Below are 11776 nucleotides of genomic sequence, written 5' to 3' on the forward strand. Positions count from 1 at the left end.
TTAATTAATTTCTTGTACAGAAAGCTACGAGGTTGGTCGGCAAAAGGTCAGGATGGCTGAGGACACATCAAATGTGCAAACAGCACCAAAGACTGGACCATCCAAGCGAAAGTAAGTATTTGGAGTATAAGTAAAAGTTTAATAACGGACTTTCAAAAGTTCAAATTGCAACACTTCACAAACATTCATTTCTGCCTAATACACTACTTCTAGTAGATCTTCTCAGCTTGATTTTAGGGGCGTATTTAAAAAATAAAAAAAACCGATGTGATTATGTTAACTTGGAGGCGCAGAAGGCCAACAAGCTTGACATCCAGTGAGAGCGAGGGGGACGAAGAAGTAAGGCAAACCAAAAAGGCAACAGGAGAGGCACCACCACTGCAAGATGCGCCTTCAATTCCATTGCATGTCTTTAACGACTTTACTGAAAGGACTTAGTGAAATACAAGTTGCGGTGAATTCAGTACAGCAGCAGCTCAAAGCTCAAAGAAAGATTCTTAACAGCATCGCGTCTAAAATCAACCACGACGAGGAGGGAACATCTTCCCAACAACATAAATCTACCCCTTAGTCACTCCAACTCGGCTTAAAAGGTAGACAGACAAGATATGCATTGGTATGATCGTTTACACTCAAAATATCTAAAGTAGAAATCTAATTAAATTACTTGATTATGTGGGTCATCGGCGCACAAATCCTCCATCAGTGACCCCCTAGGAGCAATCCGACATTTAATAACACGTAGGTCTATTTAGGCCCTTACGGGCTGCTGAAGTGGACACAATACAATATTTTTTTAGTATTTCAACGAGTCCATTATTTTGTTTCCTCTGCTTCTTTTAGCAGCAGTACAAATAGTACCAAATCTGTCCATTTCGAACATGGATGTCGAAAAAGAGGTTATGGCATGGCTGAGGAATGCTGGAGACAGAAATGGAGGCCGAAAGAGGAGGGAGCAGGCGTAACAAAGGGAGGATAATGAGAGCGACCTTCAATCACTTTATGAGGCGTGATCTTACATTTGGAGATCCATTATACCAAAAATGCATCCTCATTCCAAGTTTTCTGAGATTGATCCAAGTTCTCTTGCAACGATCTGTTTTTTAAAAGGTCTTGGCTCTTCAAAACCGAGCAAACAAATCAAACATGAACTCTACGAATGCGGTGAATTTACGTCACAGCTCCGTATTCGTTGCGAGCTTAGTGATGTCAAAACTGGTATCGCATTCGCAGGAAGCTCCCTCACAAGCAGGCTAGCACAAGCAAACAAGAACTCCTGTTGGTATACGCTCGAAGCACAGCATCGCGTCAGTAGTCCATTGCACATGCTAAAATAATTTCCGTCTAATAATTGAGATGAACATTATTTTCGTTCATTTGTTTTACTTATTGCAAAAAAAAACCTGCAGTACCTCAGCTAGTATAGACCCTAACATCAGCGGGGCACTTGCGCCAAAATGGAATTTTGATGGAGTTTTTGCTAACTGGTAACAGGTTTCTGTTCAGTAAGGTTCGTCTGTGCTTAGCAAGTTGTTATGCTTACAGTTTTTTTAAATTGGTTTATTTCACAAAGAGGTTCGTTTGATCCTTTAAAATGTGATTAAACAATACCTGCTAAGCAAAGTGTGATGTCATGATGCAAATCCCTATGGCAATATTTTCAACTTGTCTTACGATGAGTTTTATTACTTTGTGAATTTACTTACAGCCAACAACTCTTCAAAGGAGAACATTAACATTATGAATAAGTTATTGCTCTACAATTTGGTCCATTCTAGAGGACACCTTTTGCAATCTACACATTTAATAAATATTAATATATGAAAAGGAGAATCACTATGTCGTGAACGGCGCCGCTGTATTTTACCATAAAAGGTCGATCCCCACCAATTAAACTTGGGCGCGTTGTAGAGCAGTGCATGGCAAGACTGGAGAACACGCTACACACCGAACAAAATTACAAGGATCTCTGTGCACTGTATGAACGAAACTCATGAGTTGGTAAAATGCAAATCAATTATTATTTAAAAAAAAAAAAAATGCACAGTATTACTTTACTGCATGTGTGCTCATCCTAAAAAAAGGTTAGAAACTGACCAACGGTTAGAAAGTAAACTTATCAGGGTTTGCAGAAACTGCAGGTTCTAACCTTTTCAAACATATCGAGGGACCTTATGTATTCATGGTAAAGGACTACAAATCCAATTCCAACCCGTGCGGTTTGGTGAACCGGCCGAACGGTGGCACCCTTTAATTTTGGGATTTTCGGCCAAATTTAAGAGGGATTCATTGCTAACAAAATAGGGAATGAGGGAAAATTTAGAGCAATTACGTCCCAGTTTCATAAAAGTTATCGAAACCATCAAGGGGCCTGTTAAGGATTTGCAAACCCTGTCATTGTAAAGCAGTAGTATTTGGTTAGTAGGTTTTTTTCTCTAGTTTACTATGTTGCGGACTGATGTTGTGTTGATGAAATTCAAATATGATGTTCAAATTGATATAACTTAAAAGTTTGGCATACTTTTGAAGAAATGCATGCACATTATTTTGACTCAATTTTTACATGCATTTGTTTGAATTATCATGTCAGACATCCAACTTTTATGTATCTCTTTAGGTTTGCTTGTGGGGGTGCATACAGAGTACTTTCTGCAGCCACTGGAATATCACGATCAAGTGTTTGTGACATAGTCCACAATGTTTTGGACAGAGTACTTATGGGTCATAAAAACGGTGATCAAGTTACCCACAGCTGAAGAGTGTCCAGCAATTGCGAATGGCTTCAGCCAGCTGGCCAACCAGCTCGCCAAGACAAGGTTTATCAGCAAAGCTGTTGGCAGCAGAGATGGAACACATATCAAAATAATGCCTCCTGACTCCAAACGTCAAGACTACATCAATCATATACTATTTTATTCAATCAACATGCAGTCCGTGTGTGATCACGAGGGTGCCTTTCTTGACGTCTTTGCGAGGTATCCAGGCTCTGTCCACGACTCCAGGGTCATCAAATGCAGTCCCTTTTACAGGCCACGCAATTATCCACCAAATGGATACTACAGTATTGGTGATTCTGCCTACCCCTGCTCCTTGAATCCTTTTGCAACGTTGACACCTTACATTCACCAGTCCCAGCAAGGTTCAATTACAAAATGAGCGCTGCCTGCACCATCATCGAAAGATCTTTTGGGAGAATGAAGACTCGATGGACAAGCATCTTCACGAAAACACTAGAGGTGAGAAAAGCATAAGTATTGACTATATTGTATTAATTTAGGTGCGTAACAGGTGCGTAACCTGGAAAAGTGGAACACTTGGAAATATACTAAAAGGCAGTGGACACTATTGGTAACTGTCAAACACTAGCCTTCACAGTTGGTGTATCTCAAATTATCAATGTTAGGTAATACTGATATATATATATTGATAAATGTATACATGTGTACATTTTTATTTAAATTAATAACTTTTTATATATATTCAAATTATTATAAAAAACAAATAGCTTGTTCTGTAAATAAAATGTTTGACAGTAAATGTTCAGTCGTTGTAACATTTTGATTAACATAAAGATTGACTACGAATTTTTTTTAATTTTTTTTTTTTTTTTTGGGGGGGGGTTCGTTTTAAACTCTCATTTGTTTTTGCTGTGTTTGTTTCCACTGCAGCAACGAGTCTACCCATTAATGACAACAGGCCATTATTTTGCTGTACTACTTGATCTTCTTGTGTGCTTATTTGGTCATTCTGTTTCCTCATTCTTGTCAAAATATGTTGATGGAAGTTGTATTTTTTCCTGAAGGAGATGCCTGATTTTCCCTATGAGTTGAAGATGGTCCAGAAAAATCTTCGACTGATGATACCAGACAAGGTGGTTTGATTATTGCTCTGCTGCGTAGGGTTCTGTCCATTTCCTGAAAATACGGCCATGTTATTAAGCTTTGATCTCCATAATCCATACCAGTTCCAGTTGGGGGATGCTTGAGGTCTTTTAAAATACAATTAAAGACTGATTAGTAAAGTTTAAACATTACATATTTAAAGCTAAAAAAATTAGCAGTGTGTAATGTGCCGGTTCATTTGAGCTTCTCTAAAAAGTATTTTTAAAACAATTTTTAAAGGAGCCACAGACTTACAAAGTTGGTGACTTGACTTAAACTTCATTATTCAATTGCCAACGGTTCCACCTAAGAAACGGAATTGCAAAAATAAGGTGTCATCACCTTCCTTACTTTTAACACATGTATCAGTAAGGGAATAAAAGGGTAGGGACGAGTTCTTAAACGGCCGTTTAAAACCGAAATACAAGCGTGATCCGAAAGCGAGGGCCTTTATATCGCATGGCAGTTTAAGATAAGACTCTACTGTTACTCCCAATCGTAAATGCCTTTTTTGCTAAAAGGCATAATGAAGTAAGAAACTCTGTAAAACTTGCATTTGTATGACTGAGACAGTTTTTCGATATGCTTCCTGCGCGTAGCTAGTCTTGATGCTAGGGATTCTTGTTTTTCATTCACACTCCGCGCCGCCACATCACCAGCACGCACGCACGCACCGCCCGTACTGAGATTGTCTTGCACAAAGATAAGCACGTTCCGAAAATAACGGCTTATTAACAAAGCTACAGCTGGTCATTGTCAACCGATAACCCCCCCCCCCCCACCATTATGAATAGCGTAATTGTCTGAAGTATTTATGATTACTGACTTAAATTTATTAAGGACCGCTCCACTACTTCACTATAGTATAAGTTATCACAGTCCAAAGTGCACAGTTAAACATTTCGGCCTCGTTGGATATGTGATGCAGAAACGCTATATTGTTTCGTACTCCACTCGCGCTTGTGTGACAACTTATATCATACCACCTCCAGTTGAAGCATCTGATTGGTTGATTAGCGCTTACTGTAATAAAATCTTTAATACGTATAGACTACTAGTATGACAATTTTGTCGTTTCATTTTAGAGTCAGCAAAGTCCAGAAAGGTAAAATTTTTTTTAGAGTGGGTTATAAGATACATGTACAAATCTATGAAACTTTAATATTAGCCTTGCTCAAGGCAGTCGCATTATTCGTTTCGAAAAGTCGCGCTGTAAACCCACCGTATACCCTGTTTGCTTGAAGTTGAAGATAAATGTCGGCCTCTTTGGATATGGGATGCAGAAGCGCTGTATTTTTTAGTCTTGGTCCCAAGACCATTGGTGTTGCGCGGTCACACACAACCAACGTTCCGATTATGCACGGCAAAAACTGTCCACGCTTGTAATGAACGAACGCTAGCGGGCGCTCTGTTTCTCTGATTTAGATCTCACCATGGTCTTGAATATTTGCAGCGACGGGTCTTAACTTTTTTATTGTTTTTCGGCAAATCTCCCCCGACTTTCCGGTGGAGCCAATCAGAGGCTGCGTTGCGGTTGGCTCATGAATAACTCATCAGTGTCGTGCATGTAGTGTACAATGCATGCAGTAATTCCGTTGCATGACTTTTGCTTTACTCTGTGTGTGGGTATATATGTTTTTATCGGAGTATAATAATGTCCAGATCAGTAGGATTTGAAACTTTGACACAGGGTGGAAATACGATAAAGAAAGGTTTGTGGTACCAGCACAAACATTTCTATGTATAATGTCCAGATCCAGACTACTGCATTGCCATGATATGCAGCTTGAAATGCGATCGTGGCGTTATGCTCCCGACGTGCCAGAGCCCACACTGATGAAGCCTGTATTGGCTAAACAATTTGCTTATAGTTAGCACAAAATAGTATTGCTTAGCAGAAACTGGTTGCCAGCCAATTTTTAATTAAATTTGAAATTTTGTAGTGCCCAAGTAAATTTTTGGATAGTAAAGAAATTTTGTACAGTATTTTCTGCCAAACGGGTATTAACTGGTGGGCCCTGTAGTGTTATTCACAGTGAAAGTTTTTTAATCTTGGGGGAAGGAAATCTTGAGGGATTCAAAAGCGTCTCTGTGAGAACGTATTTTGAAACGTAACCGTAGCTGCATATCTTGGAACGTAAGCGTAGCTTGACTCGGGATTGAAAGCGTACTTTTTGATATTGTAGCGTAACCTATTAGTATCTTGGAGTGTGTAAGCGTAGCTGAGTAGCTGCGTAGCTTGGAACGTAACAGTATCTTTTGGTGGAGCGTAAGCATATCTTGAAACGTAATTCGTAGCTGCGTATCTTGGAACGTAAGCGTAACTTGACATAGGATTGATAGCGTACCTTTTGATATTATAGCGTAACTTGAAGGAACGTAGAGCTAAGCGTATCTTGGAACGTAAACGTAGCTGCGTATCTTGGAATGTAAGCGTAGCTTGACTCGGCTTGAAAACATACCTTTTGATATTATAGTGTAACTTGAAGGAACGTAGACCTAAGCGTATCTTGGAACGTAAACGTAGCCAAGTAGCTGCGTAGCTTGGAACGTAACCATATAACATTTTTTTGGAATGTAGTCGTAACAATATCTTTTGGAATAACTCATGAGAAATTTCGAATTTTGATTGCTTGTCCAGCGGCGATTACTGCTATTCAACTCCCAGTTATTTGAGGCGAATAGTCGGGTCATTAAATTCCACTAGTTGCCCAGTTTAATCATTACCTCAAAAATAACTCTTCATTCACAGAATTAAAAAATAATACTTTGTTTGACAAAATTATGCTTTGAGGGAATTTTGTTTTGGCATTATTTTTATTTAAACCTTTTAAAAAAAATGCTCATAATTTTTTTAAGCTACTCACACAATAACACTGTCAATATAACAATATGCGATATTCCTACGTTTTAACATCATCAAAATTACCTGAAAACTCATAACAAAAAGAAATTAGGGGGCCATGAATCAAAATGGAGCATATTGGAACGTTGCGATCATAAGAAACAACGGATTCGACACCCGCAAGCTGGGAGTTCATAGCGCCTGGGATTTAACACCTCCGACCCCCACGAGACACGGCATGGGCGGTACGTGATATTCCACAAGGCTTATTTCACGTTCCGATTGCTCCACGCCGTGGGGCCATACAGCGTCCGATACACGGACTCTCTGAATGCTAATTTTACGTTCGATTTTTGACCATTATTTACGATTTCAAATCGTCACGTATCCATAATCTGAATAGGTACCTATACTTAAAATTTCACTGTTTTCCTTTTAATAGGCCTATAATGACCACGGAATCACTCTTTGAGCAAAGATTATTAAAAATAGACCGCCGATCATATTGACCTTTGACTCGATCTAGTTTGAATAGTCATCTTCAATTCGTCACGTGATATGAATATTGCATACATTAAAAGTAATTTACATAGTCTGGCCACGCCTTCAATTTGCAAATATCCAAGACCATGGTGAGCACAGGACATGGTGAGATCCGTAAATCAGAGAAACAGAGCGCCCGCTAGCGTTCGTTCATTACAAGCGTGGACAGTTTTTGCTGTGCATAATCGGAACGTTGGTTGTGTGTGACCGCGCAACACCAATGGTCTTGGGACCAAGACTATGTATTTTTCCGTATTCCACTCGCGCATGTGTGATAACTTATATAGTATATCTTAGTTGTAGATTTCCATCGGGATTCCACAGTTTTTTAATTAAGACGATGTGCAAATCTATTTTCAGAGTTTTCTACAAATAAAATGAGTAATCACAGGATTCAGGTCAAGGGAATTTTTAAAAAGATCTTTTTTAACTTACAGGAAACCGTCACGGTCAGCACCACGCTTGCCAGTCCTGAATTAAGCATTGTGAACTCCACGCAACTTGACGAAATGGAAGGTTCCGTCCTCAGTCTCTATGATGAAAAAAAGACACAAAATAGGGTACTGTTAACAAATATTAACTTGGAACTCACAAGGCGACTCATGTCATACACTATACTGAGCATGGACGGTGACTTGGGATTTTATAAGTAAACTCTTATATTTTCTTCTTGCAAAGTAAGAACAAACAGTTTTTTATTTATGTTAAGAAATCACATAAACTGTTGCTTTTGGCATATGAACCGGACAAATGGAAAAAATTTGACCTATTGTTTCAATCGTGTGAAGAAATATCGCTATACTATTGAGTCCTGCTATTAATGCTGCACAACTTTTGCGACGATCGTAGTACGTAACCCTCACTCCGAAACTAAATATCATAGGTACAAAAACAATCAACGTGTAGTTCATAAGTTTTTCCATGGATGTAGGTTGTCCTAACAAAGGTTTTCCATGCAGCCTTCTTCGTCCATGATGGGTAAAAAAAAATCCTTCACGTGAAAAAATATTGTGCCATGGTGATGCCTAATCAAACAGCTTTATTCATGATGGTTTTTTTCACAATATGGGATCAATTGTAATACAAGTTCTTTAAACACCATCCTACCGTACCAAAAACTAGCAGCACAGATTGATGTTTTGGAACATTATTGTTTTGGCAAAGGTTATTTAAACATCGCGGCTGATAGATTTCAAGCCCTGTGCTGCTGAAAACCCTGGAGGGAGTGAGATCTTATCAGCGCCAAACCGCAGAAAACTCAGCAGGGGAATATAAACAAAGACCGAACAGAGTGGCCCACCACCGGGAGACAGCCGACCGGGAGAGAAACTAAATAACAATTCATCCCGCCTAGAAAACCACGACCGGGACAGACATCCCTGAATATTGCCGGGGATAGTTTTGACAAGGTGCCTAAAGCGAAATGGGCCAACAAATTTCATGGTGAGAATTCTGGAGAACAATAAGTTATCTTCATCGATTCATGTTAATCGCATGAAATTCGCCTATGATAGATTTCTACTTATTTTCAGTTTAGTGGTAAACTATAGAATAGTAGAAGGATAACAGGAATAATTAGTAGGGGTGGGGCAAAGATATTTAATGACAAAGGACATAATGTGAAAATGCTGTGCAAAGGCAGTTGACTTCAAAAGCTGAGAGTGAGAGGACGTGTGAGGTTCTGCAATATTGCCACCAACCAGTGCATGTAGCTAAACAGGCTTGTGCATCAGTTGGCATACAATTGTTATGACAAAGCCAAAGCTTAGTGAAATCAGCCACTGAGGCGAGTCATTAGAAGTTAAATGCGGTATTGTCGCACGCCAGCAGAAACATAAAAGAGGGCTAACAGACCTAACCAGCACAACCCAAGAATACTACGCATTGAGAAACCATGGCCTTGAGTGAGGTTTGGAGATTTAACTTAAGCATTTAGAAATGATATTGATGGCTGAAATTGCCAGGACTGTTAAACGGGGCTACCTACTGAAGCCAGGGTTATACCGAGTCCATATAAGACAGGGAAACGTCTGAAGGGCCAGAGCACCAAGAGTCTAGAGGGACAGAGTCGACAGTGACGGCCAAGAGCCAGAACCAGTATCAGTATCAATTTTGTTTAGTTTCTTTCGTCAATTGATTTGTTAAATTTAGCTATAAAGGTGGAAGATACACCATAACTGTAAATACTGTTGTGATTTATATCTGAAGGACAGCCACTGCGTTGAAATAAAATTAAGCGAAAATAAAAGTGTTAAGGCCGGTTTATAGTCGGTCGCGCGATGGTCGCGCGACGGAAATCTTGCGCGCAATCCTAAGACTGAGGCCTAAAAACAGTGTCTTTTTATGATCGCGCGTCTAGATTTCCGACGCCCGACCATCGCGCGACCGACTATAACTCGGCCTTTACACATCAGTGACAGAAAGAAAGAGTACACAAAAACTGTGACTTGTTTAGGAAGCTCCTTTAATTTAAGCGAAGATTGTATTTAACTTATCTTTTACTTAATTTTATTTTGGACATAGTTGCCTGTTAACAATTTTGAATGTAAAATAAAACGTGTACACTGTAAGTCAATAAGATAATCAAAGAATTCTGGTATCACGCCTTATATATGTTTCTTTAAGAACTCGGTTCTGACAGTTACCACAACTACAGCAGTGAATCAAGGCGCAGCCCAGCTGTGAATCAAGTCAGAACAAGATGACTGCGTGTCCCTGACCAGTTCGAGGACCACACATTCATATTCATCTTCAGCCGCTACTAGTGAAGCAACTAAGGCCTGCGCAAGGGCAGAGGCAGCACACGTATGTGCATCGTTTAAGAGAAGCACAGTTCTAAGTTGGGATTGCTTAAAGAGATACAAAAATGGGAGAAGAAAAAACAAAATTCGATGTAGAATTGAAATCTATCAGAGGCGGCGGCGGCAGCTATGGCAGACAGCTTTTGAGACAGAAGAATACTGAAGAGCCCCTAGTTGCAAAGACTAGAAAGCACTAGCAATTATGTGTTGCAACAAGCTGAGTTCCACGCCAGTTACTTATCCAAGCCCAGTTTATGATGCGTGCTACATCATCCAACCCTACCCAACACTGATCTATCAAAATTCCCTGAAAGGAGCCCAAACCTGAGCCCAAAACCTCCATCACCACTTCCATGGCGCAAACACAACAACGAAACCCTCAAGTCATCGAATGACGAACCTGTTCAAAACACTAAACCACAAAACGTAGCTGTGAATAAGTACTTGGTACAGCCAGTGTAGCTTGGAAAGGAGTCATGACAGCAAGCCAAAAAACTTCGGGCTGTACACATCAACGACCCAACGGCAGCCTTGAAAAAGGTTTGGCATAGACATCGTTATGGTTACTATTTATCTAGTCTCACAGAAGCTACCACTGCCTCGGACGGCAAAACCGCTTTATTGGTAGGAGATTTCAACATTCATGTTGACAGTCCCAACATCAAAGAATCGAAGGTCTTTCTGAAAATGCTGGAAGCTGCTGGTTTACACAAATTTGTATCTTCATATATTCATCAAGCTGGACAAATACTGGATCTTGTTATCACTGAGAAGGCTTACAACCTAGTATCATGCGTCGATCTGAAGTCAGGACTTCCTTCAGACCACAAAGCTGTTCTGATAAAACTGAACTTTAAGCGACCGAAAGCTACGAAACAACTCATCAAATGCCGCAAAATCTCTGATGTCAATCGTGATCTCTTTTAGAGAAACATCTTAAACTCTGGCCTTCTCCACTGTCTGTCTGAGGACACCTCGCACCTAGCGGAGACGTTTAACCATGTTTTGTGTTAGCTGCTAGACAAACATGCACCAGAGCAACGTGTACCTGTCTTCACTCGACCTTCTGCTTCTTTTCTTGGTTCAACGACGATGTGAGATAGGCAAAACATAAACAACGTCGTGCGGAACGTAAGTTTATGAAGTGTAACCTTAAGATAGACGGACAACTTGATGAGCAACATTGTAACTCCTATAACCAGCTCCTGATGAAATTTAAGTCTCATTACTTCACCTCAAAGATAGAACAAAGTAACATTAAACATCTGGTGCGGTTCGTAATTAAACTCACTGCACCAACGTCACATCAAGCCCTCCCTGACAGTGAATCCAATCAACAGTTGGCTGATGACTTTGGACAATTCTTACTCAAGAAAGTTCAAGGTTTTGTGTCTTCATTAGGAGGAATCTCCTCTTCTTACGGATAACCTGTCATCATTCAACTCTTTGATCCGGTATCAGAGGATGAAGTCCTTACAACTATCCCAATTCATGCAGGCTTGACCCGATACCGACCACTCTAATTTAAGAAATGCATCAACGAACTTGTTCTGTTTATCACAGAACTTGTAAACCAATCACTAACTACTGGTATTGTTCCAAATGCTTTTAAAATATCCAATAATATACTTGTGTACACACCAAGTCTGGATCGTAATGAACTGAAAAAGTATTGTCCAATTGCAAACCTGTTGTTCGTTGCGAAA

The 11776-nt window shown here is 39.8% G+C and overlaps 1 pseudogene; it reads left to right on the plus strand.

Annotated features, from left to right (window-relative positions):
• The first annotated feature begins 881 nt into the window (after window positions 1-881).
• Window positions 882-10997, plus strand: LOC139942640 (uncharacterized; annotated as a pseudogene).
• The last annotated feature ends 779 nt before the right edge of the window (window positions 10998-11776 follow it).

This window comes from Asterias amurensis, chromosome 10, assembly GCF_032118995.1.
Source record: "Asterias amurensis chromosome 10, ASM3211899v1".
NCBI lineage: Eukaryota > Metazoa > Echinodermata > Asteroidea > Forcipulatida > Asteriidae > Asterias > Asterias amurensis.